Below are 25556 nucleotides of genomic sequence, written 5' to 3'. Positions count from 1 at the left end.
CCATCCTCTCCCTCTGCATACTATACCTACAATTCTCTCAACCTCTCTGGAATATACACACACCCTCCATAGTTCTCTCTCAACCCACCCACCCCAAAGCACTCACACCACCATAACTCACTCTTTCTGAATCTCCCATCAGTGGCATTAAGCCCCCAACTCTCACTGACCTTTCCCCACAGTACACAGACCAAATACCCCGAGTACGCCTCCTCCTCCCCCCACCCCCCCCCCCCCCCAGGCACTGATGATCAACACAAATCAAAGAGGGGAGGAGAGCAGCTGCATATTGAGCCACATTCTTCTCCTCTTCTTCTACTTTGGCTATGACTGCTGAATCTGAACCACATAATACAGTGCAAAACCCTGCGGTTCAATTACAGCTCTAAGCGCCAGAGGAGAAGAAAACGTGTGGCCCATCTTCATGCAACCGCTCTCTTCTTCCTTCACTTGTGCCACTTGGGCAAGCTTGGGTATGTGCCATGAGTTGGTGGGTGGGGGGGGGGGGGGGGGGATGAAAATATGAATTGCCACTGCTTCCTGGTCCTTATGCAGAATTTTGCACAGAAACTACAGAATTCTGCAAAGGATGGGGATTCTGTTCAAATTCTGTATTGTGATGTCATTCAGAATTCCCCCAGGAGAAACTCTTGAAACCACATAGACACACACACAGACAAAAGGTAAATTCTAGACACATGCATATTTTTTCTACTCAGGGCAGAAAATATTTCTCTTGCAGCTCCTGCACGTCAACATGTTTCTCAAGTGATGTGCAGTGTAAACCACTTGAAGCCAGATAGTTATGCTGTAAACAAGAACATTGACACTTTTTGAGTTCTTCTCAATGCTGTTTGTTACAGCTTCCTTCTTCAAAATCTGTGAGATTATTGACTGCAAGAAACAGAGCCTTTTGTTATGTGGGACCATCTTTATGGAATTCTTTGCCTATTACTCTCAGTGAATTAACTAGTTATTTTAGCTTCCACAAGGTTTAGAAAACTTGGGTTTGTGAAAAATACTTTTTGCGACTTATAGGTTTGCCTTAATTTCTGGTTTATCTTTAAAGTTTATGACTTGATTGCTTGAAGAAATTGAACTGATATGTTTTCTATATAATATGTTATAATATACCTATTGTATATCTTTTTTTATTGTAAACCGTATATGAAATCAATAATTCAAATCAATCCATCCTCAGAGTCTGAACTGGGGGGGGGGGATCCCATCTTATCCTTCTCCCAGTACAAAGCAGGTAAATAGAATATCCAACCTACCAGAACCACCAAATAACCACATCATCTATTACCTTTTTACCCTTTCCTGCTGATTTTAAGACTCTCTGAAAGGTTTCTGGGATTTCTCAGGTTTTAATCAATACAGAGGCTTAGAGCAGAGGGATCAGCACAGTGTCCTGATTCATGCTAATAATATCTGCACATTCATCCTGGAGAAGGGCAGGGTAGAAAGGAGATTCCATTGAAGGACTCTGCAGAAAATCAAGTACTGTCCTCCATTCTTGAATAATATGTGTTATTGAAGAAGACTGCACACTATAGACCACACAACATGACCACATTTGGGGGGATTTTCCTACTGTTTTGCTTTTGAATTTCATATTATGATTTTGTACATTGTAGTATTTGTATAATTCTCCTCCGGCTCTTCTTAATCATACTGGAGCCTGTAAGTCTACAGGACACTGCCACTTCCCCATAAGCATACTCCCTCACAGTGTCAGAGCCACCTTAAGATCCATAGTCACTTCCAAGGAGGAAGTGACATGGGAGGGGTTGAGCCAGGAGTGTAGGAACTAGGAATCATAAAAGCTCAGGGCACAGCTAGGATAAGGAGGCCCAGAGGGAAGCAGCTACACTCAACTGTTAATGACTCCACTGCCTACTTGGCACCTTGCAACTTAATAACTTTGAACCAGCTGGACACAGGCTGGTCTAGGAGAACGGCTAACAACTGTACTGGTAACACATGCCCTTTTCCCATCACATTTAAAATTAAAAAAAAAAAAAAAAAGTTTTCGCAGATGTGGTAAAAATTTGCCCGGCAGGGCCACAGCATTCAACAGAAACTGCAGGGCTCTGTTCTGGCTCTCTTGAGTTACCAGTACAGTTGTTAGCCGTTCTCCTAGACCAGCCTGTGTCCGGCTAGGTCAAAGTTATTAAGTTGCAAGGTGGCTTTTTGGGCCTGTTTATCAACAGTAAGATGTTTATGAAAACACTGGAATTTTCATAAACATCTTACTGTTGATAAACAGGCCCAAAAAGCCTCCTAATACATTAACTGACAGAGCGTTAATGTTGTATCAGCAATGATAAGATTATTTTCTAAAATACTCTTAGTTTAGAGCTCCAAACAAGAAGCAACACCCAAGAGAACATCCCTCAGCTTTGTACAGGGCACATTTGAGGTATTTTTTTTTTTCAAATAAGATTTCCTAACATCTAAGACTGCTTTCATACAAAGTGCCTGCAGGTGAATCTATGATTATTTGTATTCCAGCACTGATTCCCATGTGATTATAATACAGCAAACCTGTCTAACATGTTCATAAAGTGACTATGATTTGTGTCTTCCTTTTCCCTGTTTGATATCATACAGAAATTGCACACACCAATCCTTGACACCACAAAACAGGTCTGGTTTCCAGGATATGTACAATGAATACTCACAAAATAAATATTTGCAGTACACGCTAATATAGCTGCCTTTTGTTTGTTTTTTAGTCACTATGAAAATTCTTCCCTCAAAGGTTTGCTCTAATCTCAATCCACTGCAAAAAAAGTATTTCATTTATGCACTAGGGTTATCCCAATTTATGCACTGGGCTATCCCAATACTTATCAGTGATGAACTGGGAGCAATTTTTGAGGTGCAGCAAAAGTGAAGGTGGATTTTTGATCTATTTCTCTGAATATATTGCAGCATGTCATTCTGCCCCCCCCCCCCCCCCACCACACACACACAAATGGCACCATTGTTTTTGCACAATAATGTACGTTGTTTCCCTGATTGCCTCTCTAGCTATTTTTAAATGTATTGCACCTAAAACACATAAAAAATGTTTCAAGCCTTGGAAACAAGTTAATAGATCAGGTTTTATTAAAGTCATCAGTGTAACTGAAAGGATATTGTAGTCTAAGCCTTTGCTAAACCTTCATTTCCTAAACAGAATCAGAGCCATGGAATTGAGAATCTGCCAATTAACATAAGAACAAAGAAAATGATGGCAGACTAGGGCTGCATAGCCCATCAATTCTGTGGACATTCCTGATATAATATTATAGATGACACTCAATCTTGGCTTCATTCTCACAGCCTGAGGGTCCTCCCTGCTTATCCCAGACTGTTTTGAATTCCCAAAGGAAACTGCATACATTCAGCATCCTTTCTGTCAAGAAACATTTCCTTATATTATGAGAAAACATGTACACTTGAAAGAGAGTGAGAATGTATTTCTACCAGATGGCAAAAAAGCATGCAAACCATGGCTCATGGAATTCTTTACAACCCGTGTGTGTGTGTGTGTGCTGTTATGCCTGTGCATGTCCGTATGTATACATGTGTCTGTTTGCCAAAACATGTTTGCATGTGTGTCTGTATATGCTTGCATGTGTGTGCATAAATGTTTGCTTGCATACCTATTTCTGTAATGAATGGGCATGTTAGTACATGTGTGCATTTATACATGTGTTGATTCTACATAAGTACATAAGTATTGCCATACTGGGAAAGACCAAAGGTCCATCAAGCCCAGCATCCTGTTTCCAACAGTGGCCAATCCAGATCACAAATACCTGGCAAGATCCCAAAAAAGTACAAAACATTTTATACTGCTTATCCTAGAAATAGTGGATTTTCCCCAAGTCCATTTAATAACAGTCTATGGAATTTTCCTTTAGGAAGCCGTCCAAACCTTTTTTAAACTCTGCTAAGCTAACCGCCTTTACCACATTCTCTGGCAATGAATTCCAGAGTTTAATTACACGTTGAGTGAAGAAAAATTTTCTCCGATTCATTTTAAATTTACTACTTTGTAGCTTAATCACATGCCCCCCTAGTCCTAGAATTTTTGGAAAGCATGAACAGATGCTTCACATCTACCCGTTCAACTCCAATCATTATTTTATAGACCTCTATCATATCTCCCCTCAGCCGCCTTTTCTCCAAGCTGAAGAGCCCTAGCCGCTTTAGTCTTTCCTCATAGGGAAGTTGTCCCATCCCCTTTATCATTTTCGTCGCCCTTCTCTGCACCATTTCTAATTCTACTATATCTTTTTTGAGATACAGCGACCAGAATTGAACACAATATTCGAGGTGCGGTCGCACCATGGAGCGATACAAAGGCATTATAACATCCTCATTTTTCTTTTCCATTCCTTTCCTAATAATACCTAACATTCTATTTGCTTTCATAGCCGCAGCAGCACACTGAGCAGAAGGTTTCAACGTATCATCAACGACGACACCTAGATGCCTTTCTTGGTCCGTGACTCCTAATGTGGAACCTTGCATGACGTAGCTATAATTCGGGTTCCTCTTTCCCACATGCATCACTTTGCACTTGCTCACATTAAACATCATCAGCCATTTAGACGCCCAGTCTCCCAGTTTCGTAGGTCCTCTTGTAATTTTTCACAATCCTCCCGCGATTTAACGACTTTGAATAACTTTGTGTCATCAGCAAATTTAATTACCTCACTAGTTACTCCCATCTCTAGGTCATTTATAAATATGTTAAAAAGCTGCAGTCCCAGCACAGACCCCTGGGGAACCCCACTAACTACCCTTCTCCATTGAGAATAATGACCATTTAACCCTACTCTCTGTTTTTTATCTTTTAACCAGTTTTAAATCCACAATAGAACACTACCTCCTATCCCATGACTCTCTAATTTCCTCTGGAGTCTTTCAAGAGGTACTTTGTCAAACGCCTTCTGAAAATCCAGATACACAATATCAACCGGCTCACCTTTATCCACATGTTTGTTCACCCCTTCAAAGAAATGTAGTAGATTGGTGAGGCAAGATTTCCCTTCACTAAATCCATGTTGACTTTGTCTCATTAATCCATGCTTTTGAATATGCTCTGTAATTTTGTTCTTAATAATAGTCTCTCTACCATTTTGCTCAGCATCGACGTCAGACTCACCGGTCTATAATTTCCCAGATCTCCTCTGGAACCTTTTTTTTAAATTGGCATTATATTGGCCACCCTCCAGTCTTCTGGTACCACACTCGATTTTAAGGATAAATTACATATTTCTAACAATAGCTCTGCAAGCTCATTTTTCAGTTCTATCAGTACTCTGGGATGAATACCATCGGGTCCAGGAGATTTGCCCCATTACATCCTGCAGGTTTACAGAGAATTCATTAAGTTTCTCCAACTCATCCAACTCATCAGCTTCGAATACCATTTCCGGCACCGGTATCACTCCCAAATCTTCCTCGGTGAAGAACGAAGCAAAGAAGTCATTTAATCTCTCCGCTACAGCTTTGTCTTCCCTGATTGCCCCTTTTACTCCTCGGTCATCTAGCGGTCCAACCGATTCTTATGCCAGCTTCCTGCTTTTAATATACCTAAAAAATATTTTACTATGTGTTTTTGCCTCCAATGCAATCTTTTTTTCGAAGTCCCTCTTAGCCTTCTTTATCAGCGCTTTGCATTTGACTTGACATTCCTTATGCCCTTTCTTACTATTTTCAGTTGGTTCCTTCTTCCATTTTCTGAAAGATTTTCTTTTAGCTCTAATAGCTTCCTTCACCTCACTTTTTAACCACGCCGGCTGTCGTTTGGTCTTCCGTCCTTTTTTCAATACACGGAATATATTTGGCCTGGGCTTCCAGGATGGTGTTTTTGAACAGCATCCAAGCCTGATGTAAATTTTTGACCCTCGCAGTCACTCCTCTAAGTTTTCTTTTCACCGTTCTTCTCATTTTATCATAGTCTCCTTTTTTAAAGTTAAACGCTAATGTATTTGATTTCCTATGTATTCTTACTTCAAAGCTAATATCAAATCCGATCATATTATGATCATTGTTATCAAGCGGCCCCAGCACCATTACCTCCCGCACCAGATCATGCGCTTCACTAAGGACTAGGTCTAAAATTTTTCCTTCTCTCGTCTGGATAGGATATGAGCACATTTGAAAGGTACAGTGCTATAACTGCTGTGTTACAATGAATCGATGTTTGTATAATGCAGCCCACAAGGGCACAAGATGCAGTGGACTACACACAAGCTATTACAATCAGTTTTGCTCTTTAAATAAAACTTCCTATCATTATGTGGGAGTTTAATCGTATTGGCAGAATGTACAGTGACCAGACTTAAAATGGCCAAAAGGACCGTTCCTAAGTTGTGTCTTATTAGATAACATCTTCCCAAGATTCCTGTTTCTATTATATGCAAATTTGAGGAGCCCACGCAACTAGAGGTGAACACTGAGAACATGCTAGTATTTTTAAGTAATGGATTGTATATTAAAGGCACATGCTGAATATGGTAAAGTACATGCCAAAGGAATACTCAAATCCTTAGAATGTGATTATAATAGCCATTCATTTTGGGCATATACTCCCGGATTCTATATAGCGAGACTTAAATAGCGCACGCAAATCCAGTCGTATTCTCTGTTTGCATGTGCAACTTAGTTAACAAGCCAATCAGTGCTGATAATTGCCAATCAACAAGCAATTATTGACACTAATGTGCATTAATTAGAATTTATGTGCACAACTGTCTTAGTCGCATACTTGAAAAGGGGGCATGACAATGGGCATGGAATAGTAACATAGTAGATGACGGCAGAAAAAGACCTGCACGGTCCATCCAGTCTGCCCAACAAGATAAACTCACATGTGCTACTTTTTGTGTATACCTTACCTTGATTTGTACCTGTCCTTTTCAGGGCACAGACCGTATAAGTCTACCCAGCACTATCCCCGCCTCCCAACCACCAGCCCCGCCTCCCACCACCGGTTCTGGCACAGACCGTATAAGTCTGCCCAGCACTATCCCCGCCTCCCAACCACCAGTCCCGCCTCCCACCACCGGCTCTGGCACAGACCATATAAGTCTGCCCAGCACCATCCCCGCCTCCCGCCACCGGCTCTGCCACCCAATCTCAGCTAAGCTCCTTAGGATCCATTCCTTCTGAACAGGATTCCTTTATGTTTATCCCACGCATGTTTGAATTCTGTTACTGTTTTCGTAGGCAGGTCATGGGCATTTCTAAATCTATGTGCGTTATTATAGAATATACCCAGTCTGTGCCTAATTTAGGCGTCAGCATTTACACCAAGTTTTACTTGGCATAACTGACCACGATTAAATTTAGTCACTCAGATGGGCACTCGGCATATTCTATAAAATGCACCTAAATTTAGGTGTACTTCTATACAGTACTTCTATAAATACGCCTAGGTGTATTTATTTTGGCGCCAATTGTTTTTAGGCGTGATATACAGAATCTAGTCTATAATGCCTTCTTCACAACAGCTACAGGATATCCCCACTGGATAAATCGATTACACATCATGATATCCAGTTACTTAAATTGCGGAATAGTAGTACAATGACTCTAGGGTAATCTAAGGAAATATTTCTTTACTGTAGGAGTGGTGGATGCGTAAAACAGCCTCCCAGTGGATGTACTGAAAACAAGGAAAGTATCTGAAATCAAGACTGCATAGGACAAACATAGAAGATCTCTGAGGGAGAAGAATTATAAAGCTGAACAGTTGGGGCCGGATTCAAAAATGAGAGTCGGAAAAGATTGGCGCTAAGGACCAGATTCTATATATGGTGCCTAAAAAATCGACTAAGCATATTCTATAATCAGCGCCTAAATTTAGGAACCAATTATAAAATACACTTAAGTTGATATTTCAGTGCCTAAATCTACATGTATCCATTTACACCAATAAAAACATGGTGTAAATCTCTGTACGTAGAGTTAGGTGCACTGGGGAATACTCTATAACTAGGCACCTGCATTTTGGAACACCCACGAAACACCCATTTCCCCCACCCATAACTACACCCCGTTTTGCCTGCATGTGTTAGAAGTTTGGTGCTCATCGTTACAGAATATGCTTAGTGAATTGTGCGCCTAAATTCTAATCATTGCCAATTAGTGTTCATTATTGCTTCTGAAGTGCTGTTATCAATGCTCATTAGCTTGTCAAGCTTGTGAAATTGCACGCATTGTTACAGAATCCACACCGATTTCAGCGCCGATCTCTAAGTGCACTATATAGAATCCGGAGGTAATGTCATTCTATAAAGGGCACGTGCCCTTTATAGAATCGTGCTTAGTGCTGATTCCCGCACCCAAACTTTAGGCACCAGATTTTTGCCTCTTTAAACCTGGTGTAAATGCTGGCGCCCAAGTGGGGCACGCTGACCCAGTATTCTATAACTGCGAATGTAACTTTTTGGAACATCCTGAACATGCCCATGCCCCTCCCACAGAAACATTCGTTTTTGAGATAAGTGCTATGGGAGCTAGGCGCTTGGCCTTCTAGAACAGCACGCAGCCAGATTTGCACGCAAATTTTAATGGGCACCAATTAATTTCAACAATTGGATGTTAACACCCAATTATTGATGGTTATGAGCTTGTTATTCAATTAGGGATCCTTTAACCAAGCTGCAGTAAGCACCGCAACAATAAAGGCCTTACCACAGGGCGCACTCAGGTGTCCTGTGGTAATTTTGTGATTGGTGAATGCTTCCCACATGCTAAAAAAAATAAATGCTATTTTTTAATGCTGGGGGGTGGGTCTGGGGCTGACAGTAAGCATGTTATGTAATAATCGGTTAGCGCAGCTACATTGCCGCTTGCTAACCAATTAGCACGTAAGCCCTTACCACCTAAAAAATAGGTGGTAGTAGTGGTTCACACACTAATAGCCATACATTCAAAAAAATAGAAAAGTGGCCAATTTACCCATGCAGTAAAAAATGGCCTTAAAAACAACAAGGCAAGCGATCTGCAAAATCCAATATGGAAAAAGAAGCCAGCAGATCAATATAACATCAGAAAGATTTTATTGAAGATATCACATGTAAACAAATTGCCCGACACAGGCCTTGTTTCGCCCACCAAGGGCTGCATCAGGGGCTAATTTGAAACCTTCTGAAAGGAGCAACTCTAAAAACGGAAAACTTGTGGTGAATAATAGATTGGAAAAAACCAGCGCATACAGCAGATGCCTAAAATGATGTGACTCTTAACACAATTTTAGGCATCTGCTGTATGTGCTGGTTTTTTCCAATCTATTATACACCACAAGTTTTCAGTTTTTAGAGTTGCTCCTTTCAGAAGGTTTCAAACTAGCCCGACACAGCCCTTGGTGGGCGAAACACGGCCTGTGTCGGGCAATTTGTTTACATGCGGTATCTTCAATAAAATCTTTCTGATGTTATATTGATCTGCTGGCTTCTTTTTCCGTAAAAAATGGCCTTAGCATGAGGGGATGATCCACATAAGGACGTGCTAAGGCCACTTTTTAATTTGCACATGCATCTCGGGAGCACACCCAAATTTGGGTGCCATATATAGAATCCAGGACGGCTGGTCTTTCTCTGCTGTTATCATCTCTGTTTGTATACTCTTCTTTAAGATGTAATAGGAAATGCTTAGAGCTCATACAGCAAATATTAGTTAAAGGTGGTATTTTCATTAAATGAAAGCTGCACTTTCTGGTGTAACTGCATCCTTGTTAGGTCATTCATTTACCAAAAATAAATATTTGAGCAATGTTTAAACACAATACTTATGCGGAACACTCACCTTTCGCTGGCAGTAAACCAACACCTGTGTAAATCTGATTTAACGTTTAACCACTTGACTCGAGGCTTACATTACTTTTACCAGCTAAGGACAACCGAGAAAAAGAGTTTTACTGTCTTAGTGAAAAAAATATAGAAACCTATTCAGAAGCTGCTTTTAAAAATTACAAAATGCTGGGGCAATATTTCAATTTCTTACCCTTTCAGAATGTAGATTTAAGCTATTTTTCTATAATTTTTCCATACTAAACACTGGCCACAATCTTTAACATATCAAAGCTTGAGCTCATTTGCACAGAAAATTCTAAACAGGGCATGAAATTGAGCTTACAACAGTCTATTGCCCTGAAGAAATGATCCATCTACTCTACTCAGTCCTCTTAGAACACTTTCTAAGTGCTCTATGCTAACACTTTAGCATATTGCATAATGTGAAAAATTCAACATGCCATGCGGAGTCAGAAAAGTTTAACCCTGTATACAGGTAAAACAAAAATGTTAAACACAGAGATAGACCATTGGGACCTGGAGTATCAAGACTTCACAAGGCTGAGGGGTTTTTGGACCCTAATTCATCTGCTTTTACTTCAAATCCTATGATCCCAATTTTCGAGAACTGGCACTATTGCTAGGGGAGCCATTTTGAGTGATGGCGCCATTATGGGCAGAAGTGACTGGGGATTGCTCATGCGCAAGATCCCACTAGACCATCACACATAGACCCCTGGTGTCTGACAGAGTTCCTTTGGGTGGTGAGAGACTGGGCTGAGGCACCTTTGATCGGGCAGAGGGGTTGTGATTGAGAGGTACAGGTACTACTTGGGGGGGGGGGGGGGCATCACTGCAGCCCCTTTATGATGCTCCCAAGCTGATGGACTAATGCTGTGTGCAAGGTGGCTCTCTCAGGCATTAGTCCTTTGTAAAGGGAATCAGCAACCTGCCGCACAGAGACTCTACAATTTGGTGACTCCCTTTGTACATAAGAGTGCAGTAAAAACTCACTTTTTATCGCACCCTGATTACTCCCCCAACCCTACTCCCTCAAATGTTGCTGCTAACCAGATACCACTGGGGACTGCCCATGCCCCATCCATACACCACCTTAATGTTCTCCAAATGGAACTGAGGCAGTCTACAATGATTTTCAGAGGCAGAAACCATATAATGCCGGATTCTATATATTGTGCTTTAATTTCAGAGTGAACATCAAAGCGTATTCTATAACAATGAGCGTAACTTAATTGGTTAACTAGCTAATCAGCATTGTCAATTGGATGTTAGCAAGCAATTATCAGCTCTAATTGGTATTAAGCTTTACACATACAAAATGCTAAGCATATTCTATAACGTAGTGCGTGTAAATTCTAATCGACACAGTTGAAAAGGGGGCACATGGGTGTTTCTAAAATCTATGCACGTTGTTACACTTGCTCTGTGCCTAATTTATGCATCAGGATTTACACCAAGTATAAATGGCCGTGACTAAATTTGGTCGCATGGAAAGGCTTTTGGCATATTCTATATACTGTGCAGAAATTTAAGCCTATTCTATAAAATATAGGCGTATTTTAGGGAATACGCCTAGGCGTCTTTTTTCTGCACAGAATTTTCAGGCGCCATATATAGAATCTAGCCCTTAATGCTATTGAAAACCAAAGGATGGCCCCAGCCATCAGCACTTATCCTGTAACATGTATCACCACCCGGACACTTGGCTTTGAATATCCAGCCGATTATTATTACCATCATCATTTTATAATATCTGAAATCTCTCTACCCATGACTTCTACTTCCTAGTATCATCCATTATCCTTTCCTTTAATGTTTTTAGTCTCGTGCATTACACCAATGTTACTCTAATGTTTCTCATACCTCATACTATCTGCTTTTGTCTCACCTAGAATGTAAAGCACACTGAACCCTGGAAAGGCGATATTAGCGGTATACAAGAATTGAATTGAATTAATCATGGGTTTACTCTATATGATCTGAAATAAAAGATTCCTGCCAGCAGTGGGAGTGGTCTGGTACAAGTTAAATACACCCTGCAGCTGAAGGTGACAATATTTTAAGCCAGTTTCCCTGCACATGACTTCAAATTAATGTTCAGCCAAGAAGGAACTCTCACTTGGCTGCAAACCAGGGCTTCTGGCATTTAACTGGCCTTTAATCCAGTTATAATCCAAGCATCTACATCCGGTTAACCTTCTCCCAAAGGCTAGCACGGCTGGAAAATGTGCAGTTTATAAACGGTTATTTATGAAACAAAGAAATCAAAGTGTTAATAATAGTTATAATTTATCTTTCTTGCACATGTATACTATTTACGCAAACTTATGTATATACAGACAAGATTTATATATGCAGAAGACTATTATAAAGTGCTATACTTCAAGTGATTTAGAGGCTCATTTTCAAAGCACATAGACTTACAAAGTTACTTAAGTTACTATGGGGCTCACTTTTGAATAAGAAAAACGTTAAAAAAAGTGTCATAAAGCACCATTTGGACGGATTTCTTCTCAAAACATCCAAATTGGTATTTTCGAAACCTATTTGTCTATGCATTTCGTCCTCAGTGCATCCAAATCACAAGTAGGCGTGTTGGGGGCGTTGCGAAGGTGGGATTAGGGTGCCTTAGGGCAAGCCTAACACTTGGGACATTTTACAGCCATAATGGAACAAAACCAAAACGTCAGGGTGAAAACTTAAACATTTTGGTCTACACCTGTTTTTCTAATGAATAAGACACAAAATGTTGCCCTAAATGACCAGATGACCACTTACTCCCCCAATGGTCACTGACCTTCTCCCAGCCTCAAAAAAATTTGAATAAAAATAGTACTCACTAGCCTCTATGACAGCCTCAGATGTTTAGAGCAAAACGTCCAAAAACGTCTAAATCAGACTTAGACGTCATATCGAAAATGTCCCTCTTTTATAACTTTGTAAATTTATGTGCTTTGAAAATGAGCACCTTTATCAAGCAATATAGCATGCTTACTACCCTGCTTACTATACTGTCAGGGTGGTCTGACTCTGAATATAACACAACAGATGTTAACATATAAAGGAAAGGACCTTCTGACATGTATAGTTTGCCCAGCTGGCCCTGCCTGCACTATACTAGCGAAGAGTATATCCTAGCTATCAGTTGTTGTTTTCTAGCTGTGTCTGTCGCTTTTTAACCTTTCCATCCCTGATTTCTGAAAGGCCTTCTTGCCAAACAGCAGACTAGATCTGCTAGAATGCATCCAGCATGTGGCATCTGCAACCAATATGATAGCAGAAACTTACAGAAAAATGCTTGGTCTCATAGCATTCATAGTAGTGCAGTGTTTCCCAAGTCCGGTCCTGGAGTACCCCTTGCCATTCAGGTTTTCAGGATGTCCACGATAAATATGCATGAAAGAGATTTGTCTATAATGGAGCACTGCATGCAAATAGTTCGTGCATATTCATTGTGGATATCCTGAAAGCCTGACTGGCAAGGGTTACTCCAGGACTGGACATGGGTAAACACTGACATATTGCATGACTTCATATGATCTAAAGGTGCTGATTTATGCAGCATGTCAACAGAGAACACAAAGTTGCTTTCCTGTAATAGGTATTCTCCGTAGAAGGCGAGAAAACTCAAACTCAATCTCTCCTCCCTTCCTGAGAGCTGATGTTAAGCTATATACTATTCTCCAAGTGGGTGTCTCCAACAGCCAAGGGTGCACATGCTCAGAAGTTTTTCTAGAACCTTCTGAGCTCTGAGACAGCTGCTCCATCCTAGTGCTGTTGGATGACACTCACTTGTGTGTCTGTTTTATCCTACTATCTGGAAAGAACACGTGCTCAAGGTAAGAAACTTTGCTGTAAAATCTGGAGATAGAAAAAAATGCCCCGATACTTTACACTTGTGCACTCATCTGAACATTTGAAAACTGCACCTCCCCTCCATGTCGTATTTGTTGCAGACTCTGTGCCATTTTTGGTAGCACTTCTTTGAACTACTTTCATTTAAATCATGGGAAAAGTAGCTTTGTGTACAGGGCTTGCTTAGCATCCAGGGAGGCCTGGTTCAAATCCCACTGCTACTCCTCGTGATCTTGGGAAAGTCACGTAACCCTTCATCGCCTCAGGTACAGAATTAGATTGTGAACTCTCAAGGGACATGGAAATACCTATTGTACTTTAATGTAACTTCACCTTGAGCTACTACTAAAAAAAGGTGTGAGCAAAATCCAATCAAATAAATTTATAAAGAATTGGTCTCTAAAACTGAGCACACTCCCTGATAAGGTATCTTGTATATCCTGCTGATCATATCGTTCACCATACACGTCACCATAAGCAGCAGAATGGGGTGGGCTTTTGGGGTTTATGTTTATTTAAAACTTGATATACCGCCTTTACATAGCAATAGGTTAAAGCCGTTAACAATAAAATATCAACATAAAATCATGAAAGGTACACCATTCCAATAGGAAAGAAAACAATCATTCAAACACAAGTTAAAAGGAGTAATAATACACAATGAAAATCACAAAAACATAGTTAACAATTATCAATCATGTCCTGACCAAAGTTTTCCAATACAGCATCAGCAAATGGAGAGCTTACGGGTGGGGCCAGAGACTTGTTTGTTCTGTCCCTCCAATCAAAACTACATTCCAGTGCCCTTATAAATCAGCTTACTCTGCAGCTTTGCAACTCTGGCTAACAGGCTTCAGATTCAGATCATTCGAGTTAATTACTATTCAGCCTCTTTCCTGTATGATAGTTTCCTACTGTTGCTCTCTTAAGTGATAAGTGGCTAAAGAATTTCTGTGCCCTGGATGCATAATTTTACTTGACTTCCAAACGATTCTTCCAATTTTTTCCAAACCCCTCTTTGTTTCTACCATCCCATGTGTATTACCTAAAAACAGACCCCTATTTTCCAAGACCTTCTTCAGTGTTCCAAATAGAGACATGGAAAAGACACTGAGCTATGAGGTACCCTACTAACCGCTGTCTTGCCTCCACAATGAACTTTATTGAACCTCATTCTCTGAATGTCATTGCTTAACCAGTTTATCACCCAGTTAAGAACTTTCTGCAGTAGTCACATACTGCTGAGGTTCTTTACAAGGCTTATCTGGAACAATGTCCAAAACTTTAATGAAGTCTAAATAGGCTACGTTCACTGCCCCTTCATAATCTACTACTTTAGTCACCTCGTCAAAAACCATACTTAAGATCGCGCCTTTGAAAACTGGTGTTGTGTAGGCAATGCAGTGCACTTTTCTTTCATAGTGCTTCCACACACTGACTACTAAAGCAACCTTTCCAGACAATTTCAAAGGTCCAAGGCCTGTCCAGTGATTCAGACTATAAGTACTGTGCACTCCCATGTGGAAGACTTCCAGTTCAATTACCAGATCCAAACTTCTACTTCCCAGATCATCTACGGCAGGGGCTACTGCAAAGGCAGCATCCCAGGAGACAGTATTGTGGCCATTCCATGAGTGACACCTATAGTAGATATCAAATTAGAGACTCGTGGATGTTAAGTTCCAAAGGGACAGGCACAGCAAAGAGGAAAGCCACCAAGTAGACAGTACGATCAAGCAAAAGTAGAGTCTGACCGACACTCCATCACAGGAACTAGTGCTTAAAAGATACTTTATTCGCTACTCGGGCAAAAGGATCTGACACAGTCCGTGTTTCAGCACTATCAAACGCCTGCTTCAAGGGTCACATAAATATTCAAGCCAGACCTGAACTAACGAAGTTGCCCAAAAAGACTTCGTTCGGTAGAAGGTCCAGACACTCAGCGTAACCCGAAGGCATCAGCTCGATACTTGAGCAGAAATATAGCACCAGTTCCCATACTGTTGCCAAGAAGAAATAGAAGCCGGAGAGAACCACCAAGTCAAAGAAGCGCTGCATTCATGTTTGACAAAGGTGCTTCTTTTTTCTCTGAAATCTTAGGTTAAGAGATTCAGTGAAAACTAAATAATAAATTAGAGAGGTTAGTGAATATTTTATAAATTGACACAAGGTGAGCACCACGATTGTTCACTCAATTTCAATTTACAAGATCTACAGAAAGAACCTCTGAATATGGGGGGCAATGGATTTCAACCTAGCCAATCCAAAACTACATCAGAATGGGAAAAAAAAATCACAATCTGGGGATCATGATTCAAGACCCTTCAGGTCATATTCACTGACGGAGTATCCCAGATCAAAATAATCTAGTACACAAAGCAAGACCTGGTGACTGCTTTCCTACCCTGACTGATCTTCCTAGACTGCTTGATACTTCACTTGCTATGAGGAAAATTAATGCAAGAAGATTAAAGGAACAGAGGGAGAGGAAAGACTTTTTCACATTCTTATTTTGATAATTCTCAGAATGATTTGAAGAAAGAGAATGCATGAGCATCTGATACTTTCTGGAAACACTGTTAACAGTATGATACCACACATGATATCTCTCTCTATATATCCTATGCTGGATTAAGAAACAAAATTCACAAATAATGCTATTCAGGGCTGGCCTGATGGCTTAATGGCACCACTGCATGCTGACAGCAGAAGGATCTGCATTCAATTTCAGGGTTTCATGTATGCGGCAGGGAAAGCTCTAATATGAAATGCTAGACACACTTGACAGCTGTACCTGTGTTTGCTACTTCTCTGGAAGCCCAACTCTCACTCTAGGGAGGTACTGGTGTACTTAATAAAGGTTTATAAGAATCTGCTGGCTGCCCCAAATATTCTATAATACCATCTTTGACTCCTCGGGTCAGTAGGGACCTGGTATACTGCAGACAAAGTGTTCAGGGCCGCAATTAGGGATAGGGGGAATTCACAGTCACTACATTTTGTTCCTATCCACTTACACACAAAATTCAAACTTCTAAGGCTAGCCTATAAGTGCATTCACTCCTCTCATTCTACTATATAATCCTCTTCCCAACCTTTTGTCTATATCCTGCTCCTCGTAATCACCAAACCTCATCAACTTGCTGTACTAAATGCCTGTAGGAAAAAAAAAACTGAAAAGTAATGACGAAAAACTCAAGGACAACAAGAAAGTTACTTTAACTGGGAAACTCATCAATCAAGCATTACTTGCAATGCTGAGGTTAAAAAATGACAGAGCCATGTAGCACCTTATAAAGTAACCAATTTACTGAGGCATGAGCTTTTCAAGGACCAGAATCCACGTCATCAGAGTTCAACCTGGTCCTCCAAAGAACATGCCTGAATAAGCTGGTTAGTCTGTAAGATGCCTCTGTGGTATTATTGAAGTTAGTATTGTATATAATGAGTTTCTAAAAATATAGTTTTAAAAGATGAAACATCTGCTTCTGACAAAAATGGCATATGACACAGGGAATCTATACAAGTAGCTTAGAACCAGCAAAGCTGTGGAGGGCAATTTTTGAATGGTATCTGTTAAGGATGGGCAGTCAAACAATTTTTGTTTTGTGAAGTTTCTGGGAATTTTTTATTTTATTCATTTCCATTTGGCCATTTTGTCATCATGGGAGAAAAATTATTGTATGCACATGCTTTCAAAAGAATGCACACCATATGCAAAGAGGGCACAATCTTTTCCCATTAGAGTGCTACTCACAATGGTTCGAATGGGCACACTACTGGAGAAAGAGCATGCACTCTTTCCGAAAGAGTGTAACCTGAAAATTCAGCACCAAAAATATTTCTGGCTAGGTGTACTCTAGCGCCTAGATTTAGGCATGGTTTATAGAATATGCCTAGTGGCCATGCCTGTGCCTAATTCTAGACACATCCATTTATTCCAAGTAAAATTTGGTATATTATTTATTTATTATTATTTATTTGTAACGCTTATACACCGCGCTTTCCCGCTTATAGCAGGTTCAGTGTGGCTTACATAGTATTTCATGTTTACAAATTAACATAGAATGGATACAGTTATAATATAGTGAATAAAGAGATGGTCAACTAGATGTGGGTAAGTTGGTTGAACAAGGGAGAGGAGGATGATAAAGGTGGAGAATAGGAGGAGGGTTGTACTGGGAATAGTGTAATGTTTAGAAGGAAGAGTGTATAGTGAGGGGTTGAAAGAGGGATGGACTTATAAAGGATAAAATGGGAAGAATATTCCAGGTTCTGTCTTCATAGTCTGATTTGGGTAACGGAGGTGGATTTCTATTTTAAGTCAATTCATTTGTGTAGGCTTGCTTGAAGAGGTATGTTTTTAGCAGCTTCCGGAAGGGTAAATGGTCATTTACTATTCGAATAGATCTTGGTAAGGCGTTCCAGAGTTGGCAGCCTATGACGGAGAAGTTAGATGCCTAGTATGTATAAATACAGGCGTCTAAATTAGATGTGGAGCAGGTGTATTCTATACCAGTGTGCGTAGATTTTTGAAATCCCCACAATCCGCCTATTCCATGCCCATGGCCACGCCCCCTTTCTGGCAGCGCATATTAGAATTTATGTGCAGCATTTTACAGAATACGCCTAGAAAATTGTGTGCATAATTTCTAATAAGTGTCAATAATTGATTGTTAAGTGGCAATTATTGGTTTGTTTAAGTAAGAATACGACTGGATTTGCATGCACAATTTCAGTCACGATACAAAGAATCCAGCGGGAGTGCGTATTTTTGAAAGGCTGTTTACTACATTTGGAAAATGAAAAAAAAAAACAACACCGCCATTTTTTTTCTTGCTCATTTACATTTCCTGTGTCTTTGCAAATGACAGCCTAACCCTAGTATCTGTAGGGAACAATCACTCATCAAGAAAAACAGCTACAAACCAAATACCAGAGCAATCAAGCAGTGCTCACAGTAGTGGACACAAGTCAAAATTATTTATCATTTATTAAGAACTTACTATACTGCATTCCTCTAGCGAGTAGGTTGAAGCAGTTTACATGGACTAAAATATAAATAAAATGAAAAGAACTCCATTGCAAATAGGAAAGCACAACACTCAAACAGAGAATACAGCAGTTACAACAAAGTTGAGGTGTACATGTCCTAAAACTGGTTCTCTATATGCTCATTGAAACAGGCAAGTACTCAAAGAGGTCCTAAAGCATATATAAGCTTGTTCTGAATGTAGAATTAGGGGTAAGGAGTTCCATAAAGCAGGTGTGACACAAACAAATGCTGAACGCCTGGGGGATTCTAAGCAAGCCTTGGAAGGGGCAGGAATTACCAGGCAATAGTCATTTAAGGAATGAAGACTCCATGTGGGTATGTAGGGGATCGTCAATTTAGAAAGGTAAGATGGACAGTCAAAATGAAGGGCTCTAAATGCAAGAATCAAAATCTTAAACTGAATATGAAAGTGAATGGGAAGCCAATGTTTTTGCATTAAAATTGGTGTTACATGATCACATCTTTTGGTTCAACAAAGGAATTGCATTGTGGTATTTGTTTTAAATTCATCTCGGAGATTCCTGCACAGACAACACTGCAATAAACAAGGGACCAGAAAAGCATGAAAGAGGGTGTGCATTGTTGGATCATCACAATAACGACATATAAACCCTGTCACACTAATCAGGTCACCTTGGGGGGGGGGGGGGGGCAGAAGAAAGTTGGTAGTCAATAGTGATCCCCAGGTATTGAAGGAGTCTACAGTCTTTACAGGATAATTGAAGAAGACAGGGTTGATCAATGGGCATCTTGATCGCCTGAAAGCCAGCATGCTACAGTTTTATCAGGGTTCAATTTTAATCTATGTAAGTGTAACCAAGAGGCTACCTAATTTAGGGGTCCTTTTACAAAGCAGCAGTAAGCCCAACATGGGCTTACCGCTCGCTAAAAGGGAAGTACCACCGGGCTACTGCAGTATCTGGGCAGTAGTTCCCTCCCCCCAGCACACGTCATATCCGGCGCTACAAAAATATTCTTTTTTTTGTAGCGCCGGTATGTACTCAGCGGTAATCAGGCAGTGCTGCGCGCTGCCTGGTTACCGCTGGGTTAGCTCAGGAGCCCTTACCACCATCTCAATGGGTGGCAGTAAGTGCCCCCCCCCCCCTTGCCGCACAGCCATTTGCTGAAAAAATAAAGACCTGCCTTTTACCCGCTGCAGTAAAAGGGGGCCTTGGTGAACATCAAAAACAAGCGCAGACGCCAGCGCAGCCCCCTTTTGCCGCAGCTTCATAAAAGGGGCCCTCAGACAGCGATTCAGTGGGCTTAAGTCTGGATTAGTAGGGGTAGTATAGTATAGTAACAAAATGTCATCTGCGTAATAGTAAGCACTGACACCCGAGTCCCCTATAACAGTGGAGATGAGGAACCAGAACCTTCTATGTTCATATGGATATTATTCATATCTAAAAAGGAAATTTAATTTTCCCACTTCTGTTAAAGAAAAGAAAACAAAGTCAGTACCCTTGAAGCAACGTTGAAGCAACTACCTTTATAAAGTGATTTCCAGTTCCGTTTGGGAGCAACCTAACCAGTCTAGTATTCAAGATAATCACATTGACTACGTGTAAGATATATTTGCATTCTTAAGTTACCAGTATATGCAAATATTTCTTACGCACATTACAAATATGCTGGAAAACCACACTGGTTAGGTTGCTTACAGAACCAGATTGTAAAACAGTGCAGTACTCAACACTGAAATATATTTTTTAAACATTTCACACTTGCTTTTTCCACAAAATCCATTCATTTTCCTCCAACCCCCACAATTAGTTGCATAACCATCAACTCTGTTCCACAGAACCTCTGTACTGCTATAGCTTAGAGTTATGACATATAGTAAAGCAATTCCAAAACGTACGGTAAATTTCTTTTGTACTGAGCTTCAAATACCTTTTGGGGTTTTGCTGTGTGGGAATTTGTGTGTTTGTTTTGGTTTTTTTTTTTACAGATCCTCACATCTCTACAGTTCCTTTCCCAGGAAATGGTCCCTACTAGTCAGGTAACATAAGAAATGTCTATACTAGGTTAGACAGATGGTCCACCAAGCCCAGCATCAGTCTCCAACAGTAGCCAATCCTGGTCACTTGGAGGCGTATTTTCAAAGCACTTAGACTTACAAAGTTATGTGGAGAGGCATTTCTGATATGACGTCTAAGTCCGATTATGGACAATTATGAAGGTTGGAAGTAACAATTTGGCTTCTGGGGTGTGTGGTGCTGAAATATTGCTGATGTGGGAACAAATGTGGCAATTTGGGATACCTTTCGACAGGTTTCCATGGTGGTGGTTAATAAGAATATTGGGAAATTAGTTTGTCTGTTCACCAAGAGATCCTGTGCCTTACAAGAGGTTGAAGCTTATAAAGCATGGCTTGGTTCCTTTTATACTGTTTTTGGTTAACCAGTCTCTTTCTACAGGGGTGGTGCCTCAGACTTGAAAACATGTGTTGGTTCGCCCTTTATTGACAGGAAAACTATTGGACCCTCTTAGACCTGAGCACTATCACCCAATCACTAATCAATATGCAGTGATGAAGATTGTGGAGAAAGTAATTTTGGAGCAGCTTACTCAATCTATTGAGCCACAGGCTATACTGCATCCCCATCAATTTGCATATCGAAAGGGTTATAGCACGGAGGCTGCTCTGGTGGAATTTGTGAGTGAGACTAGGGAGATTTTGGACTCTGGTGATTTGGTTTTGGTGATTTCACTGGGCCTGGCCTCTGCTTATGATGCCCAGCTTGCAGTCTTTAGGAGTTCAAGGAGTGGAGTTGAAGTGGTTTGAGTCTTTTTTGCATGATCGTGTATTTTCAGTAATGATTGGTTCTGAAGTTTCTCAGCTAAGGAAACTGATGTGTGGTGTCCCCCAGGAGTATGCGTTATTGCCTACTTTATTTAATTTGTTTGTAAATCCTTTGTTGTTTTTGATTATATGGTATAAGCACTTAAGCTTATGCTGAGGATTTGTTGCTTGTAGTGCATGTTTCACCATGGAGTATAACTTCTCCTAGTACTACCCAATAGAGTAAGTAATAGTTTCCCGTTGTCTTGTTCCACAGTACTCATTCTTACCAACCCCTATCATTTCCCCTTTCAGTCTTCTGCAAGCTGACTTGTTTAGCCTTTCCTCCGAAGGGAAATGTTCCATCCCCTTTCTCATTTTTGATGGCCATCTCTGTACCTCTTCTTGTTTTACTGTATGCTTGAGATGGGGCCATTGGACAGCAAAGAATAGTTAAGGAAGATTTTCAACATAGATTTATCCCCTGTTTTGTTCTGTTTCCTAATATTCTACTCAGCTTTTTTGAACATTGCTACATGTTCAGCTGGGAATTCAATCTATTGCCCATAATGATTTCAGCATCCTTTTCCTAGAATGGTAATGCCTAATACGGAACCCAGCACTGCCTGTTTATAGTTAGCATTATTTTCCCTATGTGCATTATTTTGTACTTGTCTACATTAAAATTTCATATGCCACTTAGAAGCCTGGTTTCCCAGTCTCACAATATCCTTTTTTCAATTTATCGATCATGAATTAAGCTAAACAGCACAGGTTCTAGTATAGATCCTTGGAGCACTCTACTACATACCTCTCTCCCTTGGGAAAATTGACTGTTTAGTCTTATTACATTTACTAACCTTTAACCAGTTACTAATCCACAACAGGTCACCATGCTCTACAGTATAACTTCTTAGGAGTCCTTTTACTAAGCTGCAGTAAAAAGTGGCCTTAGCACACCCTTATACGGGTCTTTTCTGTGAGCTAAAGCCATTTCTACCGCAGCACAGCCATTATTTTCCCAAATAATCAGGGCTGCCAAGAGACTGAGCCAGGCCTCCCTCCCGGGACCACCACTGCCAGGCCCCCCCCCCCAGACCACCGTGTAGCCAGACCACAAAAATTGCGGGGTGGGGGGGGGGGCAGAGCCTAAAGTCAGAGGGGGGCACATTTTGCCCCACCTCCCTGCCCCTGCTGCAACTCCACATACCTTGGCTGGCGGGGTTCCCCAAGCCCCGCCAGCAAAGAAGCCTTCCTCCAGTGCTGTTCTCCGATGCATTGCCTGCCCTGTGTCTGCTTTTCCCCTCACGTCGCAGGCAATGCGGCAGAGAACAGCGTTGGAGGAAGGCTTCTGCTGGCGGGGCATGGGGACACCCGCCAGTCAAACCAGAGGCCCCAAAGCCCTGTATCTGCTCCTCTCCAGCCTCCAAGGTTGCCTGACGCCAGAGGTTTCTCTCTCCTGCATCCTGTCAGGATATGATCACCCAGGTCCTGTCAGGAGCAGGAAACAGACAGACCCCAGCGCTGGGCCCCCCTTGGAGGCCTGGCCCAGGGGAATCTTGCCCCCCTGCCCCCCTCTCAGCAGCCTTGCAAATAATGGCCAAGCGTTGATGTTCAACAGCAACAAGAGGTGATGATCTGCAACAAAGCGTAGCAATGAGCAGACCAGTACTGAAGCATTGTGCAGTTTTATTAAAACAATAGAATCAGTATGCCACTCTTATTTCTAGTTTCTGAGCCTTTTTATTGCAAGTGCCAGCTGATCTTTAACCTAAGAGGGAATAAAATGAGTTGTACAGTCTTGGTGACAGATTCACTGCTTTTGCAAGAACGGTGGGAATGCTGCTGTTCTGAATAGAGAAGTGCTGCACTGTGAGTATTTATTTTTTGAACTGCTTAGAAGTTCTTCCAAGTTCTTGCTCTGTAAAAAAGGAGTTTGTTTTTTTTGTTGTTTTTTTTTTTTTAATGAGATGGCAGTGAGTTTATTACTGCATTAGTTTGATTTAGAGCCTCTGCTGTCTTCTAGGATATTGGATTTGATCTTTAATCTCCAAATAGGGGAAGGTTTGATTTTTAATCTTCAACAGGTATATGTTCCCTTTTGGTGCTGTTCATTATCATTACTCTGAAATAATTGCAAGATATATTCTCACAAATTTCTGGCTTGGCTTATATTATGTACTACATGGATAAGCTGGACTTTGTTAATAAGAATTATTCATTCTCTATGTGAATTTATTAATATTTCTGCATGTGGTGGACTCACTATCACACACATCTTTTTTTGATATTTTGTAGTTTTGTAAGATGATTTTATCTGTAATTTTATTTGTTAGACTATGAGTTACTGTTTTTATATGGACTTAAGCTATTCATAATTTTTATGATTGTAACTGCATTGTTTGTTTATATATTAGTTTTACCCCTGACGCAGCCTTCGGGCGAAATGCGGCCACATCGGGTAATTGTTTTAATAAATAAAACTGCACAGCACTTCAGTATTGCTGGTCTGCTGTTTTCATCATTGCAGGGTCCTTTTACAAAGCGGTGGTAAACCCAACCCGGGCTTACCGCAAGCTAATCTGGAGCTACTGCTGGCCCAACATGGGCGCCAGCAGTAGTTCCAGCTCCAGCGAGTACTATTTCCCACACTAGGGAAAATCGCCCTGTATTTTTAGCACGGCACTATCGGGCAGCACCACTCTCTACCCAGTTACCACTGGGTTAGCGCGCGAGCCCTTACCGCCACCTCAATGGGTGGGGGTAAATACTCCTCCCCTGCATGGCCACGCAGTAAGAGCAGTCTTACAGCACGGCCATGGGTATTTTCAGCCTTTTTTTAATCTGCTGCACTAAAAGGGGCGTTATCGCGTGAAACAAAAAGGCCTCTGACACTAGTGCAGGGTCCTTTTTAACACAGCTTGGTAAAAGGACCCCTACATGCACTAGAGTTGCCATTAACGCATGGTCAATAACAAAAATTAGCGCATGAGCCCTTACACCACCCATTTTGTAGGCGGTAAGGGCTCAGGTGCAAATCTCATGCTAATCAGTTAGCGATCAGTACAGTGGTGACGCTAAATGAATTGCGCTGTGATGCCCACTCTTCACCCCCAGACATGCCCCTCAGAGAAAAATTATGAACATTCTTTTTAGCATGTGGTTTGTACCACAGGATGCCTCAGCGTGGTCCCATGGTAAGCTCCTTTAAGCTGTGGTAAGCACACACTAGTGCTTACTGCAGCTTAGAAAAGGAGCTCTTACTTTCCTCAGGAGTCTCTTCAACCAGGCATATGCCTTTGAAAATTGTAAGGATGTGCATTCATCATTACGCATTTACTTTGATTAGCATGTGTTAAAATTTTTAATGCATGGTAAAAATTTCTTATTAAAATAAATTTGTGAAACAAACTGGAGAAAAATAAAGGCCTGAAAATCGGAAAAAATGGCCAATGAACCAAAAACAAAGTATTCTACTGTAAAGGGCACAAAAAAAAGGAATGAAGTAGAGCAACGAAACCTCCTCACAGCTGATGTTCAAACCAAAGTTTATTCAAAAATATTCTAAAAACATGGGACACGACCCGACACGATTCGTGTTTCGGCCCAATCGGCCTGCATCAGGGGTCTATAAATTGTAAAATTACAGATAAAATTAAATAAATATACATAATGTTTTAATGACAAATATATAAAAATAAATACAAAATATAATAAAGAGAAACATACCTAGGAAATAATAAACCAACATGCATTTCCAAGACTAGTTGTCAAATGGTTTAAAAAAAACTCTGTCCAAGAATTAAAACAAATACATACCATAAAATTATACCACATATTTGTATATAAACCAAACATATTTGTGTATAAAAAGATAACAGGTAAATATACAAAATGGAGACATAACCAAAGCATATGGATAAAAAATCGTCAATCAGGTAGAACAGGTTTTTTTTTTATAACCATTTGATGACTAGTTTTGGAAATACATGTTGGGTTTATTATTTCCTAGGTATGCATCTCTTTATTATAT

At 40.7% G+C, this 25556-nt stretch overlaps 1 long non-coding RNA gene across 1 annotated transcript in view; it reads right to left on the bottom strand.

Annotated features, from left to right (window-relative positions):
- Positions 1–9846: 9846 nt before the first annotated feature.
- The window catches only part of LOC115464648, a 115255-nt gene continuing 99545 nt past the window's right edge, over positions 9847–25556 (bottom strand). The window contains exon 4 of the long non-coding RNA XR_003941267.1: positions 9847–9903. This is a non-coding gene — a long non-coding RNA (uncharacterized LOC115464648). The remainder of the gene's footprint in view (positions 9904–25556) is intronic.

Source organism: Microcaecilia unicolor, chromosome 3 (assembly GCF_901765095.1).
Source record: "Microcaecilia unicolor chromosome 3, aMicUni1.1, whole genome shotgun sequence".
NCBI lineage: Eukaryota > Metazoa > Chordata > Amphibia > Gymnophiona > Siphonopidae > Microcaecilia > Microcaecilia unicolor.
Note: the sequence above shows the minus strand (reverse complement) of the source record. Positions and strands in the feature narration are given on the sequence as shown.